The sequence below is a fragment of the Phascolarctos cinereus genome, unplaced genomic scaffold, assembly GCF_003287225.1.
Source record: "Phascolarctos cinereus isolate Bilbo 61053 unplaced genomic scaffold, phaCin_HiC Scaffold_4;HRSCAF=312, whole genome shotgun sequence".
Lineage (NCBI taxonomy): Eukaryota > Metazoa > Chordata > Mammalia > Diprotodontia > Phascolarctidae > Phascolarctos > Phascolarctos cinereus.
In genome coordinates, this window is record NW_027555847.1 from 57510957 (window position 1) to 57522978 (window position 12022).

General features: G+C 34.6%; 1 protein-coding gene across 1 annotated transcript in view; it reads right to left on the reverse strand.

Annotated features, from left to right (window-relative positions):
* Positions 1 to 12022, reverse strand: part of CUNH3orf20 (chromosome unknown C3orf20 homolog) — an 87921-nt gene that overhangs the window by 44299 nt on the left and 31600 nt on the right. The gene's annotated exons all lie outside the window — the stretch shown is intronic.

Below are 12022 nucleotides of genomic sequence, written 5' to 3' on the forward strand. Positions count from 1 at the left end.
GACAAAAACTGCTGGGAAAACTGGAAAAGAGTATGGCAGAAAGTAGGCATAGACCAAAATCTCACACCATATACCAAAATAAAGTCAAAATGGGTTTATGATTTAGATATAAAGGCTGATACTATAAGCAAACTGGGAGAACAGAAGATTTCACAACCAAATAGGAGATAGAGAACATTACTAAATGCAAAATGGATAATTTTTATTACATTAAATTGAAAAGTTTTTGCACAAACAAAGCCAGTGCAAACAAGATTAGGAGGGAAGTAGAAAACTGGGAAAGAATTTTTACAACCATTGTCTCTGATAAGGGCCTCATTTCTAAAATATATAGAGAATTAAGTAAAATTTGTAAGAATACAAGTCATTCTCCAATTGATAAATGGGATGTGAACAGGATATGAACAGGTAGCTCTCAGATGAAGCAATTAAAGCCATCTATAGTCATATGAAAAAATGCTCTAAGTCCCTATTGATTAGAGAAATGCAAATCAAAACAACTTTGAGGTACCACATCACACCCATCAGATTGACCAATAATAATAATGTTGGAGAAGACGTGGGAAAATTGGAACACTAATGCATTGTTGGTGAAGTTGTGAACTGGTCCAACCATTTTGTAGAGCAATTTGGAACTATGCCCTCAGGGCTATAAAAATGCACATACTCTTTGACCCAGTAATAGTACTTCTAGGGCTGTATCCCAAAGAGATCATAAAGATGGGAAAAGGACTCACATGTACAAAAACATTTATAGCAGCTCTTTTTGTGGTAGCAAAGAATTGGAAATTGAGGGGATGCCCATCAACTGGGGAATGGCTGAACAAGTTGTGGTATATGAATGTAATGGAATACTATTGTGCTACAAGGAATGATAAGCAGGTGGACTTCAGAAAACCCTGGAAAGACTTGTATGGACTGATGCTGAGTGAAGTGAACAGAAGCAGGAGAATGTTGTGCACAGTAACAGCCATGTTGTGTGATGACCAACATTGATAGACTTGGCCCTTCTCAGCAATGCAAGGATCTAAGACATCTCCAAAGGTCTCATGATGGAAAATGTTATCCACACCCAAAGAAAGAATTACAGAGTTTGAATGCAGATTGAAGCAAACTATTTGCTATTTTTTTCTTCTGTTTTGTTTTGTTTTCTCTTTCTTGTGGTTCTTCCTATTGGTTCTAATTCTTCCTTACAACATGACTAATGTGAAAATATGTTTAACAGGAATGTATATGTATAGCCTATATCAGATTGTGCACTGTCTTGCAGAGGGAGGGGGAGAAAAATTAAAAACTCAAAAGCTTAAAAAAAAAAGAAACCTGGCTTCATCCTAAAGATACTGCATGCCTAGCTATCATCAAAAAACAAAAATAAGAACAAATAAAAACAAAAAACAAAAACAAAAACAAAAAACAAATTGCAATGGTACCTAGAATGCTTAGCACCCAGAGATGGTAAGGGGATTAAACCTCTGGTCAGTAAGAGATAACAGGTGACCCTTGTGCTATCACTGGACTCAGGACCAGGTGTCATACGGCAACTCCACTGCCCATTATCCAGTTCCAGGTCACAGTTTCAGGGTGGAGAAGTGGTGGTCATGAGGGAGTATGGGCCCTGTCTGGGTAAGGACTAGAGTACAGATCAGAAGGGCACTGCCCACACCTTTCCCCCTTATCACACCACCTTAGAAGCACTGAAAATTTACAGTTCTCCAAAGTGAGCTGTAAAAACAGCAGGACATAAAAGCCTAGACCTGAGAACAATCATCCCACCCTCCTTACTCCACAGAAGTAAGCAGAGTCCAGATCTAACACAAATCCCAAAGTCAAGAAATAGGAAGGAAAAATGAGCAAACAGAAAAAAAAGAACCTGAACATAAAACTATACTATGGTGCAGAAGTTTAAGACACAAACTCAGAAGAGAACAATGACTTGAAAAATATCTATAGGCAAAGCCTCAAAGAAAAATGCAGCTTGGACACAAGCCGTACAAAAATTCCTAGAAGAGCTAAAGAAAGATATTTTTTAAAAGAGAAAAAAAAAGACTTAATAAATCAAATGAAAGCCATAGAAGAAAAATTGGGAAAAGAAATTAGAGTAATGCAAGAAAATTATGCAAACAAAATTAACAACTTGGTAAAAGAGGCACAAAAATACTGAAGAAAATAAATCCTTAAAAATCAGAATCAGACAAATGGTAAAAGAATGGCAAAATTGTAAAAACCTCATTGAAGAAAATAATCCCTTAAAAATTATAATTGGTCAAGTGGGAGCTAATAATTCCATGAAACACCAAGAAACAATAAAACAAAGTCCAAAAGTTAAAAAAAATAGAAGAAAATATGAAATATCTCATAGACAAAACATTTGATCTGAAAATCAAAGAGAGATAATTTAAAAATTCTTGGAGTATCTGAAAGCTATGATTTTTTTAAAAAAGATCTTAGACATCATATTTCAAGAAATTATAAAAGAAAATTGCCCAGATATCTTAGAACCAGAGGGCAAAATAGAAATTGAAAGACTCCATTGATCACCTCCTAAAAGAGATCTCAAAATGGAAACTCCCACAAATGTTATGGCCAAATTCCAGAGCTCCCAGGTCAAAGAGAAAATACTGAAGACAGCCAGAAAGAAATAATTCAAATACCATGGATCCATAGCCAAGATGACAGATGATTTAGCAGCTACCATGATAAGGGAATGGAAGGCTTGGGATATGATATTCTAGAAGGCAAAGGAGGTAGGATTACAACCAAGAATAACCTACCCAGAAAAACTGAGTACAACCCTTCAGAGGAAAAATGGAAATTTAATGAAATAAAGGACTTCCAAGCATTCCTGATGAAAAGATCAGAGTTAAAAAGAAAATTTGATATTTAAAGACAGGACTTAAGAAAAACAGAAAAAGGTAAACATGAGTGAGAAATCATAAAGAAGTTAATAAGGTTAGTTCATATTTACAATTATTCGCATTCCCAAATGGGAAGGTGATATATTTAACATCTAAGAACTTTATTATTATTGTGGCAATTAGTAGGAGTCTACTTGGACAGAGGATATATGTGTGGGTCTATTACTTATAGGTATTCTCAAAAGAAAAATGGAAGGCTGAGAAAGAGGGATATACTGGGAGGAGGAGGAAGGGAGAGGAAGGATCAGGGAAATTCTCTCACACGAAGGAGATGTATGAGAAACAGTTTCTACAACAGAGGGGAAAAGACAGGGGGAACAGGCAATACTTGAACTTCACTCTCATCTGAATTGGTTCAAAGAGGGAATACATACACATACACATACACCCACACACACATTACATACACATAAAGTTGGGTTTAAAAATTCATCTGGCCCAACAGGAAAGTAGAAGGGGAAGAGGTATGAGAAAGATAAGAAGTGATAAGAGGTTTGGTAGACTAAGGGAGGCACAGCAGTCATAAGCAAAAAGACTTTTGAAAAGGAAAACAAGGTAGAAAAAGAGAAAGATAAGTGGAAGAGAGTAAGAAGGAGGGAAATACACATTTAGTGACCATAATTGTGAATGTGAATAGGATGAGCTCACCTACAAAATGGAGAAAGACAGCAGAATAGATTAGAATCCAGAATCCAATAATATATTGTTTATAAGACACACTCTTGAAATAGAAAGATATACATGGTGTTAAAATAAGAAACTGGAACAGAATCTATTATGTTTTAGCTAAAATGAAAAAAAAAAGGCAGAGGTTGCAATCATGATCTTGGACAAAGCAAAAGCAAAAATTAGACCTAGTTAAAAGAAATAATCAAGAAACTACATTTTGCTAAATGGTAACATAGACAACAATAGTAAACAACATAGAACATATAGTAAATAGTAAATAACATAGAACAATAGTAAACATATGAACTAAATGACATAGTATCAGAATTATTTTTTTAAATTTTTAAAATTTTTTATTATTTTAGTATCCAAATTCTTGAAGTAAAAGTTAAATGAATAATAGGAGGAAATAGACAGTAAAACTGGCAGTAGGTAGTCTCAATTTATCTCTGTCAGAGCCAAACATAAAATAAAGAAGAAAGAGGTTAAGGAGATAAATAGAATTTTAGAAAATTTAGATATGATAGACTTCTGGAAAAACTGAATGGGAATAGAAAGAAACATAACTCTTTTTTAGCTGTACATGGCACCTGCACAGAATTTGACCGTGTATTGGGCCACAAAATCCTCACAAACAGCAGAAAAGCAGAAATACTAAACTTACTCTTTTCAAATCATAATATAATGAAAATCACATTCAGTGAAAGGCTTTTAAAGCATAGATTAAAAATTAATTGAAAACTAAATAACTTAATCCTAAAGAATGAGTGGTCAAAGAACAAATCACAGAAACAACCAATAATTTCATTAAAGATAATGACAACAAGGAGATGACATGCCAAAATATGTGAGATGCAGCCAAAGCAGTACTTAAGAGGAAAATTTACATCTCTAAACATTTACATCAATAAAAGAGAGAAAGAACAGATCAATAAATTGGGCATGCAACAATAACAACAACCAAAAAGAACCCTAGGATAAATAAATTTAAAATATATAAATAAAACATCAAAATAGAAATCCTAAAAATCAAAGTAGAGATCAATAAAATTGAAAGTTAAAAAACTAATAAATAAAACCAAAATATGGTTTTGTGGGGGGGGGGTAGAAATAAAATTTATAAACCATTGGTTAATTTGATTTCAAAAAAGAAAAAAAAGCAAACCAAATTATCAGTATCAAAAATGAAAAGTGTGAATGCCCCACCAAAGAAGATAAAATTGAAGCAGTTCTTAGGAGTCAGTTTGCCCACTCATATGCCAATAAAATTAAAAATCTAAGTAAAATGGATCAATATCTATAAAGATATAAATTTCCCAGATTAGCAGAAAAGGAAGCAGAATACTTAAATAGCCCTATCTTAGAAAAAGAAATTGAACAAGCCATAAATAAGATCCTTAAGGAAAAAATACAGGAGCATATGGATTTGCGAGCAAATTCTACCAAATATTTAAATAATAATTAATTCTAATACTATATGAGCTATTTGAGAAAAATAGGTAAAGGAGTCCTACAAAATTCCATGTTTGATACAAATATGGTTTTGATATCTAAACTAGGGAGAGCAAAAAGAGAGAAAGAAAACTGTAGACCAAGGTCCCTAATGAATATTGATGTAAAAAAAAATACTAGCAGGGAGACTACAGTGATATATCACAAATATCATTCACTATGAACAGGTTGGATTTATACCAGGAATGCAAAACTGGTTTAGTATTAAGAAAGCTGTGAGCCTAATTGACCATACCAGTAACAAAAACAATAAAAACCACATGCTTATATCAATAGATGTGAAAAAAACTTTTGACAAACTACAAAACCCATTCCTATTAAAAACACTAGAAAGTATAAAAATAAACAGAGCCTTTCTTAAAATGATAAGTACTGTTTTTTAATTTTTAATTTTATATTTTATTTTTTTCCAACTACATGTAAAAACAATTTTTAACATTTTTTAAAATTTTGAGTTCCAAATTCTCTCTTGCCCTCCCTAACCTCACACCTCTTTGAGAAGGCAAGCAAATTGCAAAACATATTTCCAAATTAGCCATGTTGTAAAAGAAAAATCAGAGGAATAAAAATCCATGAAAAATAATTTTTTTTAAAAGTATGCTTTGATCTACATTCAGACTCCATAAATTCTTTCCCTGGAGGTGGATGGCATTTTTTTTTAATCTTAAGTCCTTTGGAATTCTCTTGGATCATTGTGTTTCTCAGAATAGATAAGTCATTCACAGTTGATCATTGTACAATATTGCTCTTACTGTGAATAGCAGTTCTCCTGGTTCTGCTCACTTCACTCTGCATCACTTCATGTAAGTCTTTCCAGGTTTTTCTGAAACCATCCTACTCATTCTTTCTTATAGGTCAATAGTATTCCATCACAATCATATACCACAACTTGTTTCTCTTGTCCAATTCTTTGCCACCAAAAAAAGAATTACTATAAATGTTATTGTACATATAGGTCTTTTTCCTTTTATTTTTTAAAGAAAAATTTCTTTGGGATATAGACCTAGAAGTAGGATTGCTGAGTCAAAGGGTACACACAGTTCCTTTTGGGCACAGTTTCAAATTGCTCTTTAGGATGGTTGGATCACTTTACAACTCCACCAACAATGCATTAGTGTCCCAAATTTTCCACATCTCCTCCAATATTTGTTATTTCCCTCTTCTGTCATATTAGGCAATCTGACAGGTGTGAAGTGGTACCTCAGAATTCTTTTAATTTGCATTGCTCTAGTCAATAGTGATTTAGAGCATTTTTTAATATGACTATCAATAGCTTTGAGGTCTTCTTCTGAAAACTTCCTGTTCATATCTTTTGACCATTTATCAGTTGGGAAATGTCTTGTGTTTTTCCAGATTTGGCTCAGTTATCTATATATTTGAGAAATAAGGCCTTTATCAGGGAAATTTGCTGTCAACATCCCCCCCCCCCCATTTTCTGCTTTCCTTCTAATCTTGGCTGCATTGGATTTGTTTGTGTAAAACCTTTTTAATTTAATGTAATCAAAATTATTCAATTTACTTCCCATAATGCTCTCTGTCTCTTGTTTTGTCATAAATTTTTCCCTTGCCCATATATCTGACAGGTAAGATGTTCCACACTCCCCTAATTTGCTTATGATACAACTCTTTATGTCTAAATCATATACCCATTTTGACATTATTTTGGTATACGGTATGAGATTTTGGTCTATACCTAGTTTCTGCCAAACTGATTTTCCATTCTTTGGCAATTTGTGTCAAATAGTGAGTTCTTGTCCCCATCTTTAGGTTTATCAAACACTAAATTACTATGGTCATTTACTATTATATATTATTTACCTAATCAATTCCACTAGTCTCCCACTCTGTTTCCAAGCTAGTACCAGATTGTTTTGATGACTATTGCTTTGTGATACAGTTTGGGATTTGCACCTTCCTTCACATTGTTTTCATTGATTTCCTTGATATTCTTGACCTTTTGTTTGTCCCAATGAATTGTCACTATTTTTTCTAGATCTATAAAATAATTTTTTATAGTTTGGTGTGGCACCGAATAAGTAAATTAATTTATGTAAAATAGTTATTTTTATTATATTGGCTTGGCCTACCCATGAGTAATTCATATTTCTCCAGTTGTTTAGATCTGACTTTATTTGTGTGGAATATTTTGTAATTGTTCGGGTTTGACTTGGTAGGTAGACTTTCAAGCATTTTATATTGTCTATGGTTATTTTAAATGGAATTTGTCTTTCTGTCTCTTCCTGTTGGACTTGTGTGTGTGTGTGTGTGTGTGTGTGTGTGTGTGTGTGTATGACTTATGTGGGTTTATTATGTATCTTGCAACTTTGCTGAAGTTATAATTTCACCTAGTTTTTTAGTTGATTCTCTAGGATTTTCTAAGTATATCATCATCTGCAAAGAGTGTTAATTTTATTTCCTCATTGCCTATTTAATTCTTTTCTTTTCTTTAATTTCTATAGCTATTATTTCTAATACAATATTGAATAATAGTGGTGATAATGGGCATCCTTGCTTCACCCCTAATCTTAGTAAGAAAGCTTCTAGCTTAATCCCATTACAGATAATGCTTGCTGATGGTTTTAGATAGATACTCCTTATCATTTTAAGGAAAGCTTTATTTATTTCAATGCTTTCTAGCGTTTTTAATAGGAATGAGTGTTATATTTTGTCAAAACCTTTTTCTGCATCTATTGAGATAATCATATGATTTTTGCTATTTTTGTTGTTGCTATGGTCAACTACACTGATAGTTTTCCTAATATTGAAGCAGCCCTGCATTCCTGGCATAAATCCCACCTGGTCATAGGGTATGACCTTTGTGATATACTGCTATAATCTTCTCGATAGCATTTTATTTAATTTCTTTGCATTAATATTAATTAAGGAAATTGGTCTATAGTTTTCTTTCTTTGTTTTTGCTCTTCCTGGTTTAGGCATCAGTACCATATTTATGTCATAAAAGGAATTTAGTAGAATTCCTTCACCTATTTTCCAAATAGTTTAAATAGTATTAGAATTAATTGTTCTTTAAATGTTTGGTGGAATTCCCATCTGATCCAAGGGGTTTTTTCTTAGGGAGCTCATTTGTGGCTTGTTCAAATTTGTTTTTCTAAGATAGGGCTATTTAACTCTTCTATTTCCTCTTATGTTAATCTGGATAATTTATATTTTTATAAATATCCATCTATTTCACTTAGATTTTCAGATTTGTGAGCATATCATGGGGTAAAATAGCTCCTGATAATTGCTTTATTTCCTCTCCATTGGTAGTGAATCTGCCCCTTCAATTTTCGATAGTGGTAATTTGGTTTCTCTTTTTCTTTTCTTTTTAAAATCAAATTAACCATTGCTTTATCTATTTCATTGGGTTTTCATAAAGTCAGTTCCTAGATTAGTTCAAGGGTTTTCTTTCAATTTTATTAGTTTCTCCTTTGATTTTCAAAATTTACAATTTGGTATCAAACTAAGGATTTTTAATTTGTTGTTTTTCTTGTTTGTTTTTTTTTTTAGTTGTATGACCAATTCATTGATCTGCTCTTTTTCTATTTTATTGATGTAAGCCAAGCCTGTACAACCTGTGGCCCAAAAGCTGTAAGTTGCCTACAGGCACACTAAAAGATTTTGGGCAGCCTACAAAAAATGTAGAGGATGATGTTTTCCTCTGCATTTTTCATGGGCCACTCAAAATCCTTTGGTGAACTGATTTAAGCATTTGGAGATAAAATTTTTCCCTAAATACTGCTTTGGCCACATCCTTTTGGGATTTTGGTATGTTGTCGCATCATTTTCATTCTCTTTAATGAAATTATTTATTATTTCTTTGATGTGTTCTTTGACCCACTCATTCTTCAGGATTAGATTTTTAAGTTTTCAATTAATTTTTAATCTATGTTTCCATGGTCTTTTATTAAATGTAATTTTTATTGCATTAAGATCTGAAATGTATGCACTTAATATTTTCTGCTTTCCTGCATTTGGTTGTGAATTTTTTCATACCCTAATAAATGGTCAATTTTTGTGTAAATGCCATGTACCACTGAGAAAAAGGCACATTCCTTTCAATTCCCATTCAATTTTCTCCAGCAGTCTAACATATATAACTTTTCTATAACTCTATTCATCTCCTTAACTTCTTTGTTGTTTAGTTTTTAGTTGGATTTATTTAGTTTTGAGATGGAGAAGTTGAGGTCCCTACTAGCACAGTTTTACTATTTCCTCCTGTAACTCATTCAACTTTTCTTTTAAGAATTGAATGCTATAAGGAGGCAGAGCCAAGATGGCAGAGTGAAAGCAGTGACTTGCTTGAGCTCTCCCCCAAACCCCTCCAAATACCTATAAAAAAAATGGCTCTAAACAAATTCTAAAACAGCAGAGCCCACAAAGAGACAGAGTGAAGCAAATTTCCAGCCCAAGACAACCTGGAAAATTAATCGGAAAGGTATATCAGGATGGGCTGGGAGAGGAGTGCAGTGCAGAGTGGGCAGGCAGGCCGCAGTGAGACTGGAGCAGGCCTCAGAGGACTGAATCATGGGCAGCTGTGGCGGATTCCAGACTCCCCACCCATCAACGCCAAAGACAACTTAGAAAGTCAGTGGGAAAAGTCTGTTTCTGCAGTGAAAGAGGAGCTAGGTTTCAAAGCCAGTTCCAGAGCATAGAGCACGGTGCTGGAGCGGTGGCTGCGTCCTGAGCTTCTGGCCCACAGACTGAGGGGGAATCGAGTGACTGATCAGAGGGGTACTGCAAGGATCACTTTGCCAGTGCTAAGGCGGGAATCTCTTGCTTTGCCCGTGCTTGGATCTGGGTCACAGTTCTGGGCAGTGGTCCCGGGGTGAGGAGCACTGGCATGGGTAGAGCTTGCAGTGGCTGTGAAGAGCAAACCCTCCTCACAGTTCCAGGGCAGAAAGGAGTTCTTGTACTCACTAATACACCAGAGCATGGGCCAGGAAAGGAGTAAACACCTCACCCCTTATCATACCACCTTGCAAGAACTGAAAATTTACAGGTCCCTACAAGTATCTCTGAAAAAAGCTGTACAAACCCCTGAAGCTTGGGACAGTACATTCTCCACATTGGAAGCAGACTCTTACCTTAACAAAGATTTTAAAACTCAAGTAATTGGCCAGGATCATGAGCAAGCAGCACAAAAAGAGTCAGACTATATTATCTTACTTTGGTGACAAAGGAGATCAAAACATACAACCAGAAAAAGACAACAAAGTCAAAGCTCCTACATCCAAAGCCTCCAAGAAAAATATGAATCAGTCCCAGGCCTTGGAAGAGCTCAAAAGGGATTTTGAGAAGCAAGTTAGAGAAGTAGAGGAAAAACTGGGAAGAGAAATGAGAATGATGCAAGAAGATCATGAAAAACAAGTCAACAGCTTGCTAAAGGAGACCGAAAAAATACTGAAGAAAATAACACCTTAAAAAATAGCCTAACCCAAATGGCAAAAGAGGTCCAAAAAGCCAATGAGGAGAAGAATGCCCTAAAAAGCAAAATTGGCCAAATGGAAAAGGAAGTCCAAAAGATTACTGAAGAAAATACTTCCTTAAAAATTAGAATAAAGCAATTGGAAGCTAGTGACTTTATGAGAAATCAAGACACTGTAAAACAAATCCAAAAGAATGAAAAAAATAGAAGACAATGTGAAATATCTCATTGGAAAAACAACTGACCTGGAAAATAGATCCAGGAAAGAGAATTTAAAAATTATTGGACTATCTGAAAGCCATGATCAAAACAAGAGCCTAGACATCACCTTTCAAGAAATTCTCAAGGAAAACTGCCCTGATATTTTAGAGCCAGAGGGCAATACAGAAATTGAAAGAATCCACCAATCTCCTCCCGAAAGAGATCCCCAAAGGAAAACTCCTAGGAATATTATAGCCAAATTCCAGAGTTCCCAGGTCAAGGAGAAAATATTACAAGGTGCCAGAAAGAAACAATTGAAGCATTGTGGAAACACAATCAGGATAACACAAGATTTAGCAGCTTCTACATTAAAGGACTGCAGGGCATGGAAAATAATATTCTGGAGGGCAAAGAAGATAGGATTACAGCCAACAATCACCTACCCAGCAAAACTGAGTATAATCCTTCAGGGGAAAAAATGGTCATTCAGTGAAATAGACGACTTTCAAGCATTCTTGATGAAAAGACCAGAGCTGAATAAAAAATTTGACTTTCAAATACAAGACTCAAGTGGAATATGAAGAGGTAAACAGGAAAGAGAAAACATAAGAGACTTATTAAGGTTGAACTGTTTACATTCCTGCATGGAAAGATTATATTTATAACTCATGAGACCTTTGTCAGTATTAGGGTAGTTGGACGGGGAAAATTATATATATGTATATATATATAGAGATAGATAGATAGATAGATAGATAGATAGGGAACACAGGGTGAGTTGAAGATTAAGGGATCATATCTGGAGAATAAAATTAAGGGATGAGAGAGGATTATATTTGGAGAAGAAGAAAGGGAGAGGTAGAGTGGGGTAAATTATCTCAGAAAAAAAAAAACAACCACAAAAGAAAAGGCTCTTACAGTGGAGGGAAACGGGGGAAGGTGACAGGTAATGAGGGAATCTTATTCTCATGGGATTTGGCTTAAGGAGGGAATAACATACACATTCAGTTGGGTATAGAAATCTGTCTTACCCTACAGGAAAATAGGGGGGGAAAGGGACAAGAGAGCAAGGGGATGATAGAGAGGAGGGCAGATTGGGAAAGGGGGTAATCAGAAGCAAATACTTCTGAGGAGGGACAGGGTCAAAAGAAAGAATATAATAAATGGGGGGCAGGATAGGATTAAGGGAAATAGAGTTAGTTTTTCACAACATGTCTACTATGGAAGTGTTTTGCATAACTGTACATGTATAACCTATATTGAGTTGCTTGCCTTTTCAATGAGGGTGGGTGGGGAG